This window comes from Fragaria vesca, linkage group LG3 (genome assembly GCF_000184155.1).
Source record: "Fragaria vesca subsp. vesca linkage group LG3, FraVesHawaii_1.0, whole genome shotgun sequence".
Lineage (NCBI taxonomy): Eukaryota > Viridiplantae > Streptophyta > Magnoliopsida > Rosales > Rosaceae > Fragaria > Fragaria vesca.
Genome location: NC_020493.1, coordinates 20,593,093 through 20,600,404, shown reverse-complemented (window position 1 = coordinate 20,600,404; position 7,312 = coordinate 20,593,093). Strand labels below are relative to the sequence as shown.

The following is a 7,312-nucleotide window of genomic DNA, read 5'->3' as shown; positions in this document are numbered from 1 at the left end:
TGACAAGGTAAAAACTAGTGCTCTTCATGAGGTCCTTGGTATTGGAGATATTTTTAGTCCATGCATGAAGTAAGGTTTTAGTCTTTGGTATGCTTCCTAAATTGACATTGAATCTTGTATTTGTCCCTATCATTGACACGGGCATTTGGAAATGAGAAATATGAATTATTTCTGGTTTTAATGGTTATGCGCTAAAACATCTATATTGATTGGAAGTTAGAAACTGTAGTTAGAAGAATGTAGGTTGCTTTCTCCTATTTTATCCTAAACTCAGATGCTGCATACACTAAGAAAACATTACTTATTGGCATGAAACACTGACACTGACACTGATTCTATCAGAAACTGTTGGGATTGAAGTGAGGTTTCCATTTCAGATCAATTTGTTTGTTTTGCCCCTCGCTTGCTTGTCATAATCATTTCAGTATTATATCTTGCCTTGATATATTACTCCCAGTTTGCATTCTAATTTAGTAATTTATTTGGCCTCTTTGATTTATCAGATTTTCTCAGTTTGTTTCACCACTGATAAAAATTGAACCCCTGAAGAGAGAAAAACAGGCTATAGATTCAGGTACGTGCTACTAATTCTAAAAATTATTCTTCCAGTTATCCCTCCACTTTAAATTCTTCCACATTTTGCGTATAGATTCCTTATTTCTGAATTGTATCTCATATTTGTAAGCAAACTGAAATGCAGAGTTTAACAGGGTTCTGCAAAATGACTTTTGCCGCCTTCGACAACTTCAATGCTATACACTCACACCAGGTCACCCTTTTTATAGATTTTCTCAGGTTAAAACTTGAATCCTCTGTGTTTTTTTTTGTTTTTTTGTTTAGAAATTTTATATTTGGTATGAAACTACATCTTGTTATATGTATGGCATGAAAGGAAATTAGAAGAGCTTGGATGATGCAATGAAAAAGGGGATCAACTTGCAGGAAGAATTACTGAAATTGTACAGAAACTATTACCATGGTGGATTAATGAAGCTAGTTGTCATTGGTGGAGGTGAACTTTTCAATCCTTTTTTCTTTCCCTTTTCAGATTCATTGTTACCTTTACTTTTTGGAGGTTAATCAAGAATTGTGACCATATTTAAGATCAAGTAACATATAGTTCTAATATTGTATTGTGCAACACCACACAGTGTGTGCTTGAGTGCAAGAAATGAAAGAGTTTATATATTTCTTAATTGATTCCAATAAATTAATAAATGATAGAGTCTTGATAGTTATGGGATTCTTTGAATTGGTAGAGGTCTTATATTGGATTACACTATAATACATTAAATATTTGTTGGTAGTGTGATATAATGTTTTGGCAGTGGTTATTGGTGAAACTGATTCAATTGCAATGTAGATGAACTTTTAAATGCTATTACAAGTTGAATGTTATAGTGTTAATGTGTTAATAGCATTCAGTTTTGAATACTGTCAACATAAAACTTCTGCTCTTCAGTTGTGAGGAATAAATAATATCTATATTCATTTGAATGGTTCTGATTCTTGCAGAGTCACTCGATCTACTGGAGAAGTGGATTTTTTGGAATTGTTTGGAGATGGCAAAACAGGTCCCCAAGTAAATTTGGAGTTCAAGGCAGAAGGTCCCATTTGGAAAACTGGAAAAGTTTATAGGCTAGAGGCTGTTCAAGATGTTCATATACTGCAATTGTCATGGAAACTTCCATGCCTCTGTCAACACTATTTGAAAGGCCCAGAATTTTATTTACATCATCTCCTTGAGCTTGGTAAGATGAATCATTCTGGACATTGGAGGGATTAATGCCTCTGTCATCTGTAATTTTTTGCCTAAGTTATTATTTTCCTTGGAATAGCCTCTATCATAACTTTTCTGCATTTGTGCTGTTATTTTTGCATGTATTGCATATGGATTTGGCAATAGGTTTGCTGCCTCTTAAGGTTTTCATGCATGACCCTTAATTGAGCCTTAGCTCTGAACAATTTGTGTTTTCCAGAGGGCAGGGGTTGTTTGCATTTCTACCTCAAAGGGAGAGGGTGGGTAACATATCTAGGTGCTTCGGTGAGCAGCTATCCTGTGGCCAATGTCTTTCGCATGATCATATACCTCACTGACTCTGGACTGGAGAAGGTACTATTCCTATTCTATCAATCTTTTTGCAGAAGATTGACTTAACTGTCCTATATCAACTTTCTGAGTGTCTTTGATAACAGCAACCAACGGTAGTTTGAAATTTTCTTTTCGTTGAATTTCGGGGAATTTAATGGTTCAATATATGCTTGCCTTAATTTTTCTCTACATATGCATGGTCAGTCGGAAATGTCAGTTACGTTGTACAGATCTAACAAAGCCAAATTTTCTGCATCTTTCTCTTCTCATTTGCTATATGCGATGCTTATCTTGCAGATTTTTGAAATAATTGGGTTGGTGTATCAATACATTAAGTTGCTACATCAGGAGACACCAGAATGGATATTTCGGGACCTGCAGGATATAGGGAACATGTGCTGTAGATTTGCAGAGGAGGAGCCTTTCCAGGATGATTATGCTTCAAACCTTGCAGGTTTATTTCATTTATTAGAAGTGCACCTCTTTCTTACCTGTCCTCAGTATCCCTGTATATTAAATTCCTCTTAAGATATCTGTATCTTGTCAACTATTGTCAAACTTCTTTTTGCAGAAAATTTACAACGTTATGCAGCAGAGCATGTTATTTATGGGGACTATATGTTTGAGATATGGGATATGGTATTGATACAGAAAGTTCTTGGTTTCCTCTCTCCAGAAAACATGAGGATTGATGTGGTATCAAAGTCCCCATCTATGTCAGAAGGTGATTCCCTTATATATATGCCAAAAAAATTAAACATATAAGGATTTTTGTTGTCTTTTTTGGTGTCACTCAACATACTTGAGAGAGCAAGTTTTGTTGCAGAGTTTCTACAACATAGACGAGCTGTTTCATGTTTTGAATGGGTTTTCTGTTTCTGATTTGAAGTCATTTATTCCTGAGCTCTTTTTCCAGGTACACTATATAGATTGCTGCCGAGTGGACATTGTAATATATTGCTATTGGTTATTTCCACTGAATTGATCAAACATCCTCCAGCCAGGTCTTTCTCCACGGAAGAACCTGCCAAATGTGAATCAAATACTTTATATCTATTCTTTCCTTGAAATATAATTTTCACAATTCTTAGTTTTTTTTTGTTTTTTTAACATTCAAACCATATGCTTACAAAGTTACAGTGTACTCTCCTCAATTTGACAGATCTACATTGAGGGCCTTTTCCATGGTAATTTGTCACAAGAAGAAGCAATTAGCCTTTCAAATTTGTTCAAGACAAACTTTTCTGTACAATCACTTCCGGTCAAATTGATGTTTAGAAATCATTGTATTTGTCTTCCTCCTAATGCTAATCTCATAAGAGATGCTACTTTGAAGAACAAGTCAGAAACAAACTCTGTGGCAGAGGTAACTAAAATGGATTAGATTCTTTTAGTTTTCTGCATATATATAATTATTTACTTTCTTTCTTTCTCATATGTTGATTTGGTTTGACATTGCAGCTGTATTTTCAAATTGAATGGGCAGTTGGGAGTGAGTCCATGAGATGGAAAGTTCTGATAGATCTTTTGGGTGTAATTATAAAGGAACCACATTTTAATCAGCTAAGGTGATTTCATTTATTGAAGCCGTTACTTAAATAACAACTTGCTAAAGAATCTGAATCCGATCTCTGTTTCTTGAGATAGGACGAAGGAGCTGCTCGGGTATGGCGTTGAGTGTGGCCAGGATTTAAAATGGGGTGTTTTTGGCATCCTTTTCTCTGTTCAGTCATCGGATTACAACCCGGTCCATCTACAAGGAAGACTTGACAACTTTATAAATAGTCTGGAAGTGTTATTGGTAAGCATTCAAGCAAGGTTCCTGCATTACTTCATCCTTTAATCATAAAAATAATAATAATAATAATAAAAAAAAATAAAAAAACAAAAGAGAAGAAGAAAACATACTGCTTGGATGTTTGTGGTTGTATGAGATTTGTTGTGTTACATCTACTTTCAACTTAAATATATATGGTTTTCTTAATCATGTCTTCCTGTATTCTCAAAATTATGTATCATGTTTATTCTTTCTGCATTGGAGTTTCTGTAATCGAGTTCATCGGCATTTCCAGGGAGGACTGGATGATGATTCCTTTGAGAATTATAAAGCTGGACTACTGGAAAATCTTCTGTAGAAAGATGCATCTCTGACGTGTGAAACGAATCGATTGTGGCACGAGATTTACATTAAAAGGTACTACTGTATACGTAACTCTTGAGCGCTGATGACTCCCAACTCTCATAATTGTTAATATACTGCACAGGTATATGTTTGACTAAAAAAGGCAGCAGAAGAACTCAGAAGCATTCAGAAGGAGGATGTTATCATCTTTTACAAGACCTGTTTGCAACAATCATCTCCGAAGTGTCGAAGACTTGCAACTCATGTGTGGGGTTGCAACACTGACTTCAAAGAGGCAGATGTAGCACGGCCACAGTCTGTGCAAGTCCTTGAAGACGTTGCTGCGTTTAAGATGTCATCTAAGTTCTATGGTCCTGACATACTATGAATACTCGAGAAAAATTGAACTATTCTAGATACTGATCTAAATGCCTTGCAACATATATGTTGGGAAGCTGCTGCGGTGGTTGGGACTCTTCAGACCTAGCCCAGTTCACTCATCTGAGTGCAACCCGCAACCCCACATTGTTAGCATAGTTTGCTCGAGTTTTACGAGCAAGTGGTTGAACCTGAAGACTGTAAATTGAATCTTTCTTCGTAATTTCTGATCCTAAACAGCAAATCTATGGAACATCTGTTCTAAGATTATGATGAGAAATCCTTTTTGGAGTATAGAGCAAGTAACCTTGTTCTCCCTTTTTGTTTGGGTTTTCTGTGAACCTTGTGTTTGGGTCGATTTAGAACCGTAGAGCAAGTAAACTAATGGTGCAAGATTTAAATCCAAAGCCTAATGTGCTCACTTCAACTGAACTCTCCATCCAAATGTGTGATTAACTGGTTCAATAAGAGGTCCTACTCAACTCGTTTGCTTCTTCTTCTGATAAAAATCTCTCACTCTTGATTAATTTCAATATCTGAAATCAGAAGAAGAAAAATGGCAGGGGATGGAGGCCACCATCTAACCATACAGAAGCTCTTCTCCGGAAACTCTGAGTATGCTGAAATGGAAAGAGAGATCCTATGACAGAAGAATTTGGAACAAGCGGTGGTGCATCTCCTAGTTTTCCCCAGTCTCAGAAGAATGAGAATGATACAGGGAGTATTCTTGATTATCATGACAAATTTGCTCCTGGTACAAAAGTTCAAGCTGTTTAGAGTGAAGATGGAGAGTGGTATGATGCAACAATTGATTCCCTTATGTTACATATGATCTAGCTGGGGGAATAAAGAATGTAAGGCCAATTCAAGAAGGGGCTGTCAATGCATTGTTGTAAGGGTGAAAATTCCAAAACGCTGCTTTCAAGTCGAAAATGAGGATGCAGCTGGAAGTCTCTCAGAACAAGACTAAGAAGAGTGGTTATTTATCTGGACGCAAGCGGGAGAGCATCTTCAAGTCTCCAGATGATCCTTTCGGAAAGGTTGGGGTGACTGGTAGGGTGAAGGGTTTGACAGACTTTCAAAGAAGGAAAACCATTTGCATCTCAAAGGGGGAGCAGCTGAGAATGATGATGAGGCTTTTTAGCTCCAAATCTATCTTCTTCCCTAGTCAAAAGGTCCGGTCTGAAAACCTGTGGTAGTATTAGAACCAGTAATGTTCTTATGACAATGACAATGAATACTATTGCTGTAATAATGTCTTTGGTATGTGTTTCTGTCTAAAGAACTGGTTCAAGAAGAAGCTATTGGTAACCAAGTAAGCTATAGACTAGGAATCTGTTTATCTATCAATCAAACAATCTCAGAATATAAGACTAGCAGCTCTGTTCATCTTCTATCAATCATTCATTCAGGAACAACAAATACGAATATCAATCAATCAAATCAATCTGAGAATATAAGACTAGCCTCTCTCTCTGTTCATCTTTTTATCATTCATTCAGGAACAACAAAAAGCACAAAAACCTTCAAATGTATGGAACAACAAATAAGAATATCAATCAATCAAATCAATCTGAGAATATAAGACTAGCCTCTCTCTGTTCATCTTTCTATCATTCATTCAGGAACAACAAAAAACACAAAAACCTTCAAATGTATGGATTACACATGAAACAGAACCAGTAGTTCCTTCTTATGTGTCGACATCCTATGTACTATTAACAACAGCCCATATCCTAAAAGGAATGACTCCTCCTCAGCCCTTTTGATCCTCAGGAGCCACTGCAGAATGAACAATGAGGCAAACAATTGCCCATAGCCTAAAAGGAATGACTCCTCCTCAGCCCTTTTGATCCTCAGGTGCCACTGCAGAATGAACAATGAGGCATAAATCACCAAAATGCAACAGAATATATGCACAAATTTGAGATTAATCAAAGAAGTCTAGTACCGTAGATGGGTGAGAATAAACTCTCTGCAAGAGGTGCTGCCTCCATTCTTGGTCCTTCTCTAACGAAACGACCTTGGTGTAGCCATTTGTCAAGTGCAAGCGCGTGCAGCCTTGAATTGTTGGAGGAATCGCACACAGTGATTTTTTGCTTGTTCTGAACTAGAACCATGGCATTACCTGTCCCAAACATTGGCTGCATTAAACAATGCATATCTGGACGGTTAGTCCACACAGTGCCCATGTTTCTGAAAACGTTATCTGTGTACTGCCACACCTCAACAACAGCTCTACAAACGACAGCAGTGATTCTGCCTTCTACAACTCCAAAGGAACAAAATTCTCCTTGCAGCTCTTCTGGTAAATCAATACAGCCAAAAGTTTCTGTGGATAGATCAAAGCTGATAAGGGCACCATTGTACCTCTGAAATTCGCCCTGCCTCTCCCACAACTTCCCTGCCCAAAACAGTTTGCCCTCATAGAAAATTCCTGGCTGATGAAGCAGGGTGAATCCCCAGTCATCACTCTGGATCTCTCTCCAGGAGGCATCTCTCCAAGAGTAGATGACAACCCGAACCAGTTCTTCTGCCACCTTTGGTGTCACCTTCTCCTTCATGCAAATTGGAGGCAACACCTTGACAAGCTTGAAGTCATTAGTGTTCTGGTCAAAACCAAGACCATAAATCCCCCTCTCCCAACCACAGCCAATGGTGTCTCTCACTAAGGCAAATTGCCTTGTCCATGGGTTTAGAAATAGTATGCTCTCCTCAGG

The 7,312-nt window shown here is 37.5% G+C and overlaps 1 pseudogene; it reads left to right on the top strand.

Moving 5' to 3' along the window:
* Positions 1-4,602, top strand: part of LOC101303500 — a 14,630-nt pseudogene extending 10,028 nt beyond the window's left edge.
* Positions 4,603-7,312: the final 2,710 nt, after the last annotated feature.